The sequence below is a fragment of the Ambystoma mexicanum genome, chromosome 6q, assembly GCF_040938575.1.
Source record: "Ambystoma mexicanum isolate Mex_15411 chromosome 6q, UKY_AmexF1_1, whole genome shotgun sequence".
Lineage (NCBI taxonomy): Eukaryota > Metazoa > Chordata > Amphibia > Caudata > Ambystomatidae > Ambystoma > Ambystoma mexicanum.
In genome coordinates this window covers 1633750912-1633767101 of record NC_090937.1, presented here as the reverse complement: position 1 = coordinate 1633767101, position 16190 = coordinate 1633750912, and positions in this window count along the sequence as shown.

Here is a 16190-nt window from a genome sequence, read left to right as displayed (position 1 = left end):
AGTCCTTATTTCCTCTGTGGTGCTGCCTAATAATGAATGGGCTTGTAAAGCCTTATATGTCCTCTGTGGTGCTGCCTCATAATGAATGGGCTTGTAAAGTCCTATATGTCCTCTGTGGTTCTGCCTCATAATGAATGGGCTTGTAAAGCCCTATATGTCTTCTGTGGTCCTGCCTCATAATGAATGGGCTTGTAAAGCCCTGCGTTCCTCTGTGGTGCTGCCTCATAATGAATGGGTTTGAAAAGCCCTATATGTCCTCTGTGGTGCTGCCTCATAATGAATGGGCTTGTAAAGCCCTATATGACTTCTGTGGTGCTGCTTCATAATGAATGGGCTTGTAAAGACATATATGTCCTCTGTGGTGCTGCCTCATAATGAATGGGCTTGTAAAGCCCTACATGTCCTCTGTGGTGCTGCCTCATAATGAATGGTCTCTCAAAGCCCTTATTTCCTCTGTGGTGTTGCCTCATAATGAATGGGCTTGTAAAGACCTAGCCGTCCTCTGTGGTGCTGCCTCATAATTAATGGGCTTGTAAAGCCCTATATGTCGTCTGTGGTGCTGCCTCATAATGAATGGGCTTGTAAAACCCTGAGTTCCTATGTGGTGCTGCCTCATAATGAATGGGCTTGTAAAGCCCTATATGTCCTCTGTGGTGCTGCCTCATAATGAATGGGCTTGTAAAGCTCTATATGACATCTGTGGTGTTGCCTCGTAAAGAATGGCTTGTAAAGCCCCATATGTCCTCTGTGGTGCTGCCTCATAATGAATGGGCTTGTAAAGCCCTATATGTCCTCTGTGGTGCAGCCTCATAATGAATGGGCTTGACAAGCCCTGAGTTCCTCTGTGGTGCTGCCTCATAATGAACGGGCTTGTAAAGCCATATATGTCCTCTGCGATGCTGCCTCATAATGAATGGGCTTGTAAAGCCCTATATGTCCTCTGGGGTGTTGCCTCATAATGAATGGGCTTGTAAAGCCCCATATGTGCTCTGTGGTGCTGCCTCATAATGAATGGGCTTGTAAAGCCCTGCGTTCCTCTGTGGTGCTGCCTCATAATGAATGGGTTTGAAAAGACCTATATGTCCTCTGTGGTGCTGCCTCATAATGAATGGGCTTGTAAAGCCCTATATGACATCTGTGGTGCTGCTTCATAATGAATGGGCTTGTAAAGACATATATGTCCTCTGTGGTGCTGCCTCATAATGAATGGGCTTGTAAAGCCCTATATGTCCTTTGTGGTGCTGCCTCATAATGAATGGGCTTGTAAAGCCCTGAGTTCCTATGTGGTGCTGCCTCATAATGAATGGGCTTGTAAAGCCCTATATGTCCTCTGTGGTGCTGCCTCATAATGAATGGGCTTGTAAAGCTCTATATGACATCTGTGGTGCTGCCTCATAAAGAATGGCTTGTAAAGCCCTATATGTCCTCTGTGGTGCTGCCTCATAATGAATGGGCTTGTAAAGCCCTATATGTCCTCTGTGGTGCTGCCTCATAATGAATGGGCTTGACAAGCCCTGAGTTCCTCTGTGGTGCTGCCTCATAATGAACGGTCTTGTAAAGCCATATATGTCCTCTGCGGTGCTGCCTCATAATGAATGGGCTTGTAAAGCCCTATATGTCCTCTGGTGTGTAGCCTCATAATGAATGGGCTTGTAAAGCCCCATATGTGCTCTGTGGTGCTGCCTCATAATGAATGGGCTTGTAAAGCCCCATATGTCCTCTGTGGTGCTGCCTCATAATGAATGGGCTTGTAAAGCCCTATATATCATCTGTCGTGCTGCCTCCTAATGAATGGGCTTGTAAAGACCTATATGTCCTCTGTGGTGCTGCCTCATAATGAATGGGCTTGTAAAGCCCTATATGTCCTCTGTGGTGTTGCCTCATAAAAAATGATCTCTCAGACCTTGTTTCCTCTGTGGTGTTGCCTCATAATGAATGGGCTTGTAAAGCCATATACGTCCTCTGTGGTGTTGCCTCATAATGAATGGCCTTGTAAAACCCTATATGTCCACTGTGGTGCTGCCTCATAATGAATGGGCTTGTAAAGCCCTGAGTTCCTCTGTGGTGCTGCTTCATATTTAATGGGCTTGTAAAGCCCTATATGTCCTCTGTGGTGCTGTCTCATAATGAATGGTCTCTCAAAGTCGTTATTTCCTCTGTGGTGCTGCCTAATAATGAATGGGCTTCTAAAGCCTTATATGTCCTCTGTGGTGCTGCCTCATAATGAATGGGCTTGTAAAGTCCTATATGTCCTCTGTGGTGCTGCCTCTTAAGTAATGGGTTTGTAAAGCCCTATATGTCCTCTGTGGTGTTGTCTCATAATAAATGGGCTCTCAAAGCCCTTATTTCCTCTGTGGTGCTGTCTAATAATGAATGGGCTTGTAAAGCCTTATATGTCCTCTGTGGTGCTGCCTCATAATGAATGGGCTTGTAAAGTCCTGAGTTCCTCTGTGGTGATGCTTCATAATGAATGGGCTTGTAAAGCCCTATATGTCCTCTGTGGTGCTGCCTCTTAAGTAATGGGTTTGTAAAGCCCTATATGTCCTCTGTGGTGTTGTCTCATAATAAATGGGCTCTCAAAGCCCTTATTTCCTCTGTGGTGCTGTCTAATAATGAATGGGCTTGTAAAGCCTTATATGTCCTCTGTGGTGCTGCCTCATAATGAATGGGCTTGTAAAGTCCTATATGTCCTCTGTGGTTCTGCCTCATAATGAATGGGCTTGTAAAGCCTTATATGTACTCTGTGCTCCTGCCTCATAATGAATGGGCTTTTAAAGCCCTATATGTCCTCTGTGGTGCTGCCTCATAATGAATGGGCTTGTAAAGGCCTATATGTCCTCTGTGGTGCTGCCTCATAATGAATGGGCTTGTAAAGCCCTATATGTCCTCTGTGGTGCTGGTTCATAATGAATGGGCTTGCAAAGCCCTGAGTTCCTCTGTGGTGCTGCTTCATATTTAATGGGCTTGTAAAGCCCTATATGTCCTCTGTGGTGCTGTCTCATAAAGAATGGCTTGTAAAGCCCTATATGTCCTCTGTGGTGCTGCCTCATAATGAATGGGCTTGTAAAGCCCTATATGTCCTCTGTGGTGCTGCCTCATAATGAATGGGCTTGACAAGCCCTGAGTTCCTCTGTGGTGCTGCCTCATAATGAACGGTCTTGTAAAGCCATATATGTCCTCTGCGGTGCTGCCTCATAATGAATGGGCTTGTAAAGCCCTATATGTCCTCTGGTGTGTAGCCTCATAATGAATGGGCTTGTAAAGCCCCATATGTGCTCTGTGGTGCTGCCTCATAATGAATGGGCTTGTAAAGCCCCATATGTCCTCTGTGGTGCTGCCTCATAATGAATGGGCTTGTAAAGCCCTATATATCATCTGTCGTGCTGCCTCCTAATGAATGGGCTTGTAAAGACCTATATGTCCTCTGTGGTGCTGCCTCATAATGAATGGGCTTGTAAAGCCCTATATGTCCTCTGTGGTGTTGCCTCATAAAAAATGATCTCTCAGACCTTGTTTCCTCTGTGGTGTTGCCTCATAATGAATGGGCTTGTAAAGCCATATACGTCCTCTGTGGTGTTGCCTCATAATGAATGGCCTTGTAAAACCCTATATGTCCACTGTGGTGCTGCCTCATAATGAATGGGCTTGTAAAGCCCTGAGTTCCTCTGTGGTGCTGCTTCATATTTAATGGGCTTGTAAAGCCCTATATGTCCTCTGTGGTGCTGTCTCATAATGAATGGTCTCTCAAAGTCGTTATTTCCTCTGTGGTGCTGCCTAATAATGAATGGGCTTCTAAAGCCTTATATGTCCTCTGTGGTGCTGCCTCATAATGAATGGGCTTGTAAAGTCCTATATGTCCTCTGTGGTGCTGCCTCTTAAGTAATGGGTTTGTAAAGCCCTATATGTCCTCTGTGGTGTTGTCTCATAATAAATGGGCTCTCAAAGCCCTTATTTCCTCTGTGGTGCTGTCTAATAATGAATGGGCTTGTAAAGCCTTATATGTCCTCTGTGGTGCTGCCTCATAATGAATGGGCTTGTAAAGTCCTGAGTTCCTCTGTGGTGATGCTTCATAATGAATGGGCTTGTAAAGCCCTATATGTCCTCTGTGGTGCTGCCTCTTAAGTAATGGGTTTGTAAAGCCCTATATGTCCTCTGTGGTGTTGTCTCATAATAAATGGGCTCTCAAAGCCCTTATTTCCTCTGTGGTGCTGTCTAATAATGAATGGGCTTGTAAAGCCTTATATGTCCTCTGTGGTGCTGCCTCATAATGAATGGGCTTGTAAAGTCCTATATGTCCTCTGTGGTTCTGCCTCATAATGAATGGGCTTGTAAAGCCTTATATGTACTCTGTGCTCCTGCCTCATAATGAATGGGCTTTTAAAGCCCTATATGTCCTCTGTGGTGCTGCCTCATAATGAATGGGCTTGTAAAGGCCTATATGTCCTCTGTGGTGCTGCCTCATAATGAATGGGCTTGTAAAGCCCTATATGTCCTCTGTGGTGCTGGTTCATAATGAATGGGCTTGCAAAGCCCTGAGTTCCTCTGTGGTGCTGCTTCATATTTAATGGGCTTATAAAGCCCTATATGTCCTCTGTGGTGCTGTCTCATAATGAATGGTCTCTCAAAGTCGTTATTTCCTCTGTGGTGCTGCCTAATAATGAATGGGCTTCTAAAGCCTTATATGTCCTCTGTGGTGCTGCCTCATAATGAATGGGCTTGTAAAGCCCTATATGTCCTCTGTGGTCCTGCCTCATAATGAATGGGCTGGTAAAGCCCTGCGTTCCTCTGTGGTGCTGCCTCATAATGAATGGGTTTGAAAAGCCCTATATGTCCTCTGTGGTGCTGCCTCATAATGAATGGGCTTGTAAAGCCCTATATGACATCTGTGGTGCTGCTTCATAATGAATGGGCTTGTAAAGACATATATGTCCTCTGTGGTGCTGCCTCATAATGAATGGGCTTGTAAAGCCCTACATGTCCTCTGTGGTGCTGCCTCATAATGAATGGTCTCTCAAAGCCCTTATTTCCTCTGTGGTGTTGCCTCATAATGAAAGGGGTTGTAAAGCCCTAGCCATCCTCTGTGGTGCTGCCTCATAATGAATGGGCTTGTAAAGCCCTATATGTCCTCTGTGGTGCTGCCTCATAATGAATGGGCTTGTAAAGCCCTGAGTTCATATGTGGTGCTGCCTCATAATGAATGGGCTTGTAAAGCCCTATATGTCCTCTGTGGTGCTGCCTCATAATGAATGGGCTTGTAAAGCTCTATATGACATCTGTGGTGCTGCCTCGTAAAGAATGGCTTGTAAAGCCCTATATGTCCTCTGTGGTGCTGCCTCATAATGAATGGGCTTGTAAAGCCCTATATGTCCTCTGTGGTGCTGCCTCATAATGAATGGGCTTGACAAGCCCTGAGTTCCTCTGTGGTGCTGCCTCATAATGAACGGGCTTGTAAAGCCATATATGTCCTCTGCGGTGCTGCCTCATAATGAATGGGCTTGTAAAGTCCTATATGTCCTCTGCGTGCTGCCTCATAATGAATGGACTTGTAAAGCCTTATATGGCCTCTGTGGTCCGGCCTCATAATGCATGGGCTTGTAAAGCCCTGCATTCCTCTTTGGTGCTGCCTCATAATGAATGGGCATGTAAAGCCCTATATGTCCTCTGTTGTGCTGCCTCATAATGAATGGGCTTGTAATGTCCTATATGTCTTCTGTGGTGCTGCCTCATAATGAATGGGCTTGTAAAGCCCTATATGTCCTCTGTGGTGCTGCCTCATAATGAATGGGCTGGTAAAGCCCTATAAGTCCTCTGTGGTGCTGCCTCATAATGAATGGGCTTGAAAAGCCCTGAGTTCCTCTGTGGTGCTGCTTCATGATGAATGGGCTTGTAAAGCCCTGTATGTCCTCTGTGGTGCTGCCTCATAATGAATGGGCTTGAAAAGCCATGTGTTCCTCTGTGGTGCTGCCTCATAATGAATGGGCTTGTAAAGCCCTATATGTCCTCTGTGGTGCTGCCTCATAATGAATGGGCTTGTAAAGCCCTATAAGTCCTCTGTGGTGCTGCCTCATAATGAATGGGCTTGAAAAGCCCTGTATGTCCTCTGTGGTGCTGCCTCATAATGAATGGGCTTGAAAAGCCATGTGTTCCTCTGTGGTGCTGCCTCATAATGAATGGGCTTTTAAAGCCCTATATGTCCTCTGTGGTGCTGCCTCATAATGAATGGGCTTTTAAAGCCCTATATGTCCTCTGTGGTGCTGCCTCATAATGAATGGGCTTGTAAAGCCTTATATGTACTCTGTGGTCCTGCCTCATAATGAATGGGCTTTTAAAGCCCTATATGTCCTCTGTGGTGCTGCCTCACAATGAATGGGCTTGTAAAGACCTATATGTCCTCTGTGGTGGTGCCTCATAATGAATGGGCTTGTAAAGCCCTGTATGTCCTCTGTGGTGCTGCCTCATAATGAATGGGCTTGTAAAGCTCTATATGTCCTCTGTGGTGCTGCCTCATAATGAATGGGCTCTCAAAGCCCTTATTTCCTCTGTGGTGTTGCCTCATAATGAATGGGCTTGTAAAGCCCTATATGTCCTCTGTGGTGCTGCCTCATAATGAATGGGCTTGTAAAAGCCTATATGTCCTCTGTGGTGCTGCCTCATAATGAATGGGCTTGTAAAGCCCTGGGTTCCTTGTTGGTGCTGCCTCATAATGAATGGGCTTGTAAAGCCCTATATGTCCTCTGTGGTGCTGCCTCATAATGAATGGGCTTGTAAAGCCTTATATGTACTCTGTGGTCCTGCCTCATAATGAATGGACTTTTAAAGCCCTATATGTCCTCTGTGGTGCTGCCTCATAATGAATGGGCTTGTAAGGACCTATATGTCCTCTGTGGTGCTGCCTCATAATGAATGGGCTTGTAAAGCCCTATATGTCCTCTGTGGTGCTGCCTCATAAAGAATGGGCTCTCAAAGCCCTTGTTTCCTCTGTGGTGTTGCCTCATAATGAATGGGCTTGTAAAGCCATATACGTCCTCTGTGGTGTTGCCTCATAATGAATGGGCTTGTAAAACCCTATATGTCCACTGTGGTGCTGCCTCATAATGAATGGGCTTGTAAAGCCCTGAGTTTCTATGTGGTGCTGCCTCATAAGGAATGGGCTTGTAAAGCCCTGTATGTCCTCTGTGGTGCTGCCTCATAATGAATGGGCTTGTAAAGCTCTATATGTCCTCTGTGGAGCTGCCTCATAATGAATGGGCTCTCAAAGCCCTTCTTTCCTCTGTGGAGCTGCCTCATAATGAATGGGCTCTCAAAGCCCTTATTTCCTCTGTGGTGTTGCCTCATAATGAATGGGCTTGTAAAAGCCTATATGTCCTCTATGGTGCTGCCTCATAATGAATGGGCTTGTAAAGCCCTGACTTCCTAGGTGGTGCTGCCTCATAATGAATGGGCTTGTAAAGCCCTATCGTTGATCTGTGGTGCTGCCTCATAATGAATGGCTTGTAAAGCCCTATATGTCCTCTGTGGTGCTGCCTCATAATGATTGGGCTTGTAAAGCCCTATACATCCACTGTGGTGCTGCCTCATAATGAATGGGCGTGACACTCCCTGAGTTGCTCTGTGGTGCTGCCTCATAATGAATGGGCTTGTAAAGACCTATATGTCCTCTGTGGTGCTGCCTCATAATGAATGGGTGTGTAAAGCCCTATATGTCCTCTGTGATGCTGCCTCATAATGAATGGGCTCTCAAAGCCCTTATTTCCTCTGTGGTGCTGCCTAATAATGAATGGGCTTGTAAAACCTTATATGTCCTCTGTGGTGCTGCCTCATAATGAATAGGCTTGTAAAGTCCTATATGTCCTCTGTGGTGCTGCCTCATAATGAATGGGCTTGTAAAGCCCTATATGTCCTCTGTGGTTCTGCCTCATAATGAATGGGCTTGTAAAGCCATATACGTCCTCTGTGGTGCTGCCTCATAATGAATGGGCTTGAAAAGCCCTGAGTTCCTCTGTGGTGCTGCTTCATAATGAATGGGCTTGTAAAGCCCTATATGTCCTCTGTGGTGCTGCCTCTTAATTAATGGGCGTGTAAAGCCCTATATGTCCTCTGTGGTGTTGTCTCATAATAAATGGGCTCTCAAAGCCCTTATTTCCTCTGTGGTGCTGCCTAATAATGAATGGGCTTGTAAAGCCTTATATGTCCTCTGTGGTGCTGCCTCTTAATTAATGGGCGTGTAAAGCCCTATATGTCCTCTGTGGTGTTGTCTCATAATAAATGGGCTCTCAAAGCCCTTATTTCCTCTGTGGTGCTGCCTAATAATGAATGGGCTTGTAAAGCCTTATATGTCCTCTGTGGTGCTGCCTCATAATGAATGGGCTTGTAAAGTCCTATATGTCCTCTGTGGTGCTGCCTCATAATGATTGGCTTGTAAAGCCCTATATGTCCTCTGTGGTGCTGCCTCATAATGAATGGGCTTGACAAGCCCTGCGTTCCTCTGTGGTGCTGCCTCATAATGAACGGGCTTGTAAAGCCATATATGTCCTCTGCGGTGCTGCCTCATAATGAATGGGCTTGTAAAGTCCTATATGTCCTCTGCGTGCTGCCTCATAATGAATGGACTTGTAAAGCCTTATATGGCCTCTGTGGTCCGGCCTCATAATGCATGGGCTTGTAAAGCCCTGCATTCCTCTTTGGTGCTGCCTCATAATGAATGGGCATGTAAAGCCCTATATGTCCTCTGTTGTGCTGCCTCATAATGAATGGGCTTGTAATGTCCTATATGTCTTCTGTGGTGCTGCCTCATAATGAATGGGCTTGTAAAGCCCTATATGTCCTCTGTGGTGCTGCCTCATAATGAATGGGCTTGTAAAGCCCTATAAGTCCTCTGTGGTGCTGCCTCATAATGAATGGGCTTGAAAAGCCCTGAGTTCCTCTGTGGTGCTGCTTCATAATGAATGGGCTTGTAAAGCCCTGTATGTCCTCTGTGGTGCTGCCTCATAATGAATGGGCTTGAAAAGCCATGTGTTCCTCTGTGGTGCTGCCTCATAATGAATGGGCTTTTAAAGCCCTATATGTCCTCTGTTGTGCTGCCTCATAATGAATGGGCTTGTAAAGTCCTATATGTCTTCTCAGGTGCTGCCTCATAATGAATGGGCTTGTAAAGCCCTATATGTCCTCTGTGGTGCTGCCTCATAATGAATGGGCTTGTAAAGCCCTATAAGTCCTCTGTGGTGCTGCCTCATAATGAATGGGCTTGAAAAGCCCTGAGTTCCTCTGTGGTGCTGCTTCATAATGAATGGGCTTGTAAAGCCCTGTATGTCCTCTGTGGTGCTGCCTCATAATGAATGGGCTTGAAAAGCCATGTGTTCCTCTGTGGTGCTGCCTCATAATGAATGGGCTTTTAAAGCCCTATATGTCCTCTGTGGTGCTGCCTCATAATGAATGGGCTTTTAAAGCCCTATATGTCCTCTGTGGTGCTGCCTCATAATGAATGGGCTTGTAAAGCCTTATATGTACTCTGTGGTCCTGCCTCATAATGAATGGGCTTTTAAAGCCCTATATGTCCTCTGTGGTGCTGCCTCACAATGAATGGGCTTGTAAAGACATATATGTCCTCTGTGGTGGTGCCTCATAATGAATGGGCTTGTAAAGCCCTGTATGTCCTCTGTGGTGCTGCCTCATAATGAATGGGCTTGTAAAGCTCTATATGTCCTCTGTGGTGCTGCCTCATAATGAATGGGCTTGTAAAGCCCTGTGTTCCTAGTTGGTGCTGCCTCATAATGAATGGGATTGTAAAGCCATATATGTCCTCTGTGGTGCTGCCTCATAATGAATGGGCTTGTAAAGCCTTATATGTACTCTGTGGTCCTGCCTCATAATGAATGGACTTTTAAAGCCCTATATGTCCTCTGTGGTGCTGCCTCATAATGAATGGGCTTGTAAGGACCTATATGTCCTCTGTGGTGCTGCCTCATAATGAATGGGCTTGTAAAGCCCTATATGTCCTCTGTGGTGCTGCCTCATAAAGAATGGGCTCTCAAAGCCCTTGTTTCCTCTGTGGTGTTGCCTCATAATGAATGGGCTTGTAAAGCCATATACGTCCTCTGTGGTGTTGCCTCATAATGAATGGGCTTGTAAAACCCTATATGTCCACTGTGGTGCTGCCTCATAATGAATGGGCTTGTAAAGCCCTGAGTTCCTATGTGGTGCTGCCTCATAAGGAATGGGCTTGTAAAGCCCTGTATGTCCTCTGTGGTGCTGCCTCATAATGAATGGGCTTGTAAAGCTCTATATGTCCTCTGTGGAGCTGCCTCATAATGAATGGGCTCTCAAAGCCCTTCTTTCCTCTGTGGGGCTGCCTCATAATGAATGGGCTCTCAAAGCCCTTATTTCCTCTGTGGTGTTGCCTCATAATGAATGGGCTTGTAAAAGCCTATATGTCCTCTATGGTGCTGCCTCATAATGAATGGGCTTTTAAAGCCCTGACTTCCTAGGTGGTGCTGCCTCATAATGAATGGGCTTGTAAAGCCCTATCGTTGATCTGTGGTGCTGCCTCATAATGAATGGCTTGTAAAGCCCTATATGTCCTCTGTGGTGCTGCCTCATAATGAATGGGCTTGTAAAGCCCTATACATCCACTGTGGTGCTGCCTCATAATGAATGGGCTTGACACGCCCTGAGTTCCTCTGTGGTGCTGCCTCATAATGAATGGGCTTGTAAAGACCTATATGTCCTCTGTGGTGCTGCCTCATAATGAATGGGTGTGTAAAGCCCTATATGTCCTCTGTGATGCTGCCTCATAATGAATGGGCTCTCAAAGCCCTTATTTCCTCTGTGGTGCTGCCTAATAATGAATGGGCTTGTAAAACCTTATATGTCCTCTGTGGTGCTGTCTCATAATGAATAGGCTTGTAAAGTCCTATATGTCCTCTGTGGTGCTGCCTCATAATGAATGGGCTTGTAAAGCCCTATATGTCCTCTGTGGTTCTGCCTCATAATGAATGGGCTTGTAAAGCCATATACGTCCTCTGTGGTGCTGCCTCATAATGAATGGGCTTGAAAAGCCCTGAGTTCCTCTGTGGTGCTGCTTCATAATGAATGGGCTTTTAAAGCCCTATATGTCCTCTGTGGTGCTGCCTCTTAATTAATGGGCGTGTAAAGCCCTATATGTCCTCTGTGGTGTTGTCTCATAATAAATGGGCTCTCAAAGCCCTTATTTCCTCTGTGGTGCTGCCTAATAATGAATGGGATTGTAAAGCCTTATATGTCCTCTGTGGTGCTGCCTCATAATGAATGGGCTTGTAAAGTCCTATATGTCCTCTGTGGTTCTGCCTCATAATGAATGGGCTTGTAAAGCCTTATATGTACTCTGTGGTCCTGCCTCATAATGAATGGGCTTTTAAAGCCCTATATGTCCTCTGTGGTGCTGCCTCATAATGAATGGGCTTGTAAAGGCCTATATGTCCTCTGTGGTGCTGCCTCATAATGAATGGGCTTGTAAAGCCCTATATGTCCTCTGTGGTGCTGCCTCATAATGAATGGGCTTGTAAAGCCCTGTATGTCCTCTGTGGTGCTGTCTCATAATGAATGGTCTCTCAAAGTCCTTATTTCCTCTGTGGTGCTGCCTAATAATGAATGGGCTTGTAAAGCCTTATATGTCCTCTGTGGTGCTGCCTCATAATGAATGGGCTTGTAAAGTCCTATATGTCCTCTGTGGTTCTGCCTCATAATGAATGGGCTTGTAAAGCCCTATATGTCTTCTGTGGTCCTGCCTCATAATGAATGGGCTTGTAAAGCCCTGCGTTCCTCTGTGGTGCTGCCTCATAATGAATGGGTTTGAAAAGCCCTATATGTCCTCTGTGGTGCTGCCTCATAATGAATGGGCTTGTAAAGCCCTATATGACATCTGTGGTGCTGCTTCATAATGAATGGGCTTGTAAAGACATATATGTCCTCTGTGGTGCTGCCTCATAATGAATGGGCTTGTAAAGCCCTACATGTCCTCTGTGGTGCTGCCTCATAATGAATGGTCTCTCAAAGCCCTTATTTCCTCTGTGGTGTTGCCTCATAATGAATGGCCTTGTAAAGACCTAGCCGTCCTCTGTGGTGCTGCCTCATAATTAATGGGCTTGTAAAGCCCTATATGTCCTCTGTGGTGCTGCCTCATAATGAATGGGCTTGTAAAACCCTGAGTTCCTATGTGGTGCTGCCTCATAATGAATGGGCTTGTAAAGCCCTATATGTCCTCTGTGGTGCTGCCTCATAATGAATGGGCTTGTAAAGCTCTATATGACATCTGTGGTGTTGCCTCGTAAAGAATGGCTTGTAAAGCCCCATATGTCCTCTGTGGTGCTGCCTCATAATGAATGGGCTTGTAAAGCCCTATATGTCCTCTGTGGTGCAGCCTCATAATGAATGGGCTTGACAAGCCCTGAGTTCCTCTGTGGTGCTGCCTCATAATGAACGGGCTTGTAAAGCCATATATGTCCTCTGCGATGCTGCCTCATAATGAATGGGCTTGTAAAGCCCTATATGTCCTCTGGGGTGTTGCCTCATAATGAATGGGCTTGTAAAGCCCCATATGTGCTCTGTGGTGCTGCCTCATAATGAATGGGCTTGTAAAGCCCTGCGTTCCTCTGTGGTGCTGCCTCATAATGAATGGGTTTGAAAAGACCTATATGTCCTCTGTGGTGCTGCCTCATAATGAATGGGCTTGTAAAGCCCTATATGACATCTGTGGTGCTGCTTCATAATGAATGGGCTTGTAAAGACATATATGTCCTCTGTGGTGCTGCCTCATAATGAATGGGCTTGTAAAGCCCTATATGTCCTTTGTGGTGCTGCCTCATAATGAATGGGCTTGTAAAGCCCTGAGTTCCTATGTGGTGCTGTCTCATAATGAATGGGCTTGTAAAGCCCTATATGTCCTCTGTGGTGCTGCCTCATAATGAATGGGCTTGTAAAGCTCTATATGACATCTGTGGTGCTGCCTCATAAAGAATGGCTTGTAAAGCCCTATATGTCCTCTGTGGTGCTGCCTCATAATGAATGGGCTTGTAAAGCCCTATATGTCCTCTGTGGTGCTGCCTCATAATGAATGGGCTTGACAAGCCCTGAGTTCCTCTGTGGTGCTGCCTCATAATGAACGGTCTTGTAAAGCCATATATGTCCTCTGCGGTGCTGCCTCATAATGAATGGGCTTGTAAAGCCCTATATGTCCTCTGGTGTGTAGCCTCATAATGAATGGGCTTGTAAAGCCCCATATGTGCTCTGTGGTGCTGCCTCATAATGAATGGGCTTGTAAAGCCCCATATGTCCTCTGTGGTGCTGCCTCATAATGAATGGGCTTGTAAAGCCCTATATATCATCTGTCGTGCTGCCTCCTAATGAATGGGCTTGTAAAGACCTATATGTCCTCTGTGGTGCTGCCTCATAATGAATGGGCTTGTAAAGCCCTATATGTCCTCTGTGGTGTTGCCTCATAAAAAATGATCTCTCAGACCTTGTTTCCTCTGTGGTGTTGCCTCATAATGAATGGGCTTGTAAAGCCATATACGTCCTCTGTGGTGTTGCCTCATAATGAATGGCCTTGTAAAACCCTATATGTCCACTGTGGTGCTGCCTCATAATGAATGGGCTTGTAAAGCCCTGAGTTCCTCTGTGGTGCTGCTTCATATTTAATGGGCTTGTAAAGCCCTATATGTCCTCTGTGGTGCTGTCTCATAATGAATGGTCTCTCAAAGTCGTTATTTCCTCTGTGGTGCTGCCTAATAATGAATGGGCTTCTAAAGCCTTATATGTCCTCTGTGGTGCTGCCTCATAATGAATGGGCTTGTAAAGTCCTATATGTCCTCTGTGGTGCTGCCTCTTAAGTAATGGGTTTGTAAAGCCCTATATGTCCTCTGTGGTGTTGTCTCATAATAAATGGGCTCTCAAAGCCCTTATTTCCTCTGTGGTGCTGTCTAATAATGAATGGGCTTGTAAAGCCTTATATGTCCTCTGTGGTGCTGCCTCATAATGAATGGGCTTGTAAAGTCCTGAGTTCCTCTGTGGTGATGCTTCATAATGAATGGGCTTGTAAAGCCCTATATGTCCTCTGTGGTGCTGCCTCTTAAGTAATGGGTTTCTAAAGCCCTATATGTCCTCTGTGGTGTTGTCTCATAATAAATGGGCTCTCAAAGCCCTTATTTCCTCTGTGGTGCTGTCTAATAATGAATGGGCTTGTAAAGCCTTATATGTCCTCTGTGGTGCTGCCTCATAATGAATGGGCTTGTAAAGTCCTATATGTCCTCTGTGGTTCTGCCTCATAATGAATGGGCTTGTAAAGCCTTATATGTACTCTGTGCTCCTGCCTCATAATGAATGGGCTTTTAAAGCCCTATATGTCCTCTGTGGTGCTGCCTCATAATGAATGGGCTTGTAAAGGCCTATATGTCCTCTGTGGTGCTGCCTCATAATGAATGGGCTTGTAAAGCCCTATATGTCCTCTGTGGTGCTGGTTCATAATGAATGGGCTTGTAAAGCCCTGAGTTCCTCTGTGGTGCTGCTTCATATTTAATGGGCTTGTAAAGCCCTATATGTCCTCTGTGGTGCTGTCTCATAATGAATGGTCTCTCAAAGTCGTTATTTCCTCTGTGGTGCTGCCTAATAATGAATGGGCTTCTAAAGCCTTATATGTCCTCTGTGGTGCTGCCTCATAATGAATGGGCTTGTAAAGCCCTATATGTCCTCTGTGGTCCTGCCTCATAATGAATGGGCTGGTAAAGCCCTGCGTTCCTCTGTGGTGCTGCCTCATAATGAATGGGTTTGAAAAGCCCTATATGTCCTCTGTGGTGCTGCCTCATAATGAATGGGCTTGTAAAGCCCTATATGACATCTGTGGTGCTGCTTCATAATGAATGGGCTTGTAAAGACATATATGTCCTCTGTGGTGCTGCCTCATAATGAATGGGCTTGTAAAGCCCTACATGTCCTCTGTGGTGCTGCCTCATAATGAATGGTCTCTCAAAGCCCTTATTTCCTCTGTGGTGTTGCCTCATAATGAAAGGGGTTGTAAAGCCCTAGCCATCCTCTGTGGTGCTGCCTCATAATGAATGGGCTTGTAAAGCCCTATATGTCCTCTGTGGTGCTGCCTCATAATGAATGGGCTTGTAAAGCCCTGAGTTCATATGTGGTGCTGCCTCATAATGAATGGGCTTGTAAAGCCCTATATGTCCTCTGTGGTGCTGCCTCATAATGAATGGGCTTGTAAAGCTCTATATGACATCTGTGGTGCTGCCTCGTAAAGAATGGCTTGTAAAGCCCTATATGTCCTCTGTGGTGCTGCCTCATAATGAATGGGCTTGTAAAGCCCTATATGTCCTCTGTGGTGCTGCCTCATAATGAATGGGCTTGACAAGCCCTGAGTTCCTCTGTGGTGCTGCCTCATAATGAACGGGCTTGTAAAGCCATATATGTCCTCTGCGGTGCTGCCTCATAATGAATGGGCTTGTAAAGTCCTATATGTCCTCTGCGTGCTGCCTCATAATGAATGGACTTGTAAAGCCTTATATGGCCTCTGTGGTCCGGCCTCATAATGCATGGGCTTGTAAAGCCCTGCATTCCTCTTTGGTGCTGCCTCATAATGAATGGGCATGTAAAGCCCTATATGTCCTCTGTTGTGCTGCCTCATAATGAATGGGCTTGTAATGTCCTATATGTCTTCTGTGGTGCTGCCTCATAATGAATGGGCTTGTAAAGCCCTATATGTCCTCTGTGGTGCTGCCTCATAATGAATGGGCTGGTAAAGCCCTATAAGTCCTCTGTGGTGCTGCCTCATAATGAATGGGCTTGAAAAGCCCTGAGTTCCTCTGTGGTGCTGCTTCATGATGAATGGGCTTGTAAAGCCCTGTATGTCCTCTGTGGTGCTGCCTCATAATGAATGGGCTTGAAAAGCCATGTGTTCCTCTGTGGTGCTGCCTCATAATGAATGGGCTTGTAAAGCCCTATATGTCCTCTGTGGTGCTGCCTCATAATGAATGGGCTTGTAAAGCCCTATAAGTCCTCTGTGGTGCTGCCTCATAATGAATGGGCTTGAAAAGCCCTGTATGTCCTCTGTGGTGCTGCCTCATAATGAATGGGCTTGAAAAGCCATGTGTTCCTCTGTGGTGCTGCCTCATAATGAATGGGCTTTTAAAGCCCTATATGTCCTCTGTGGTGCT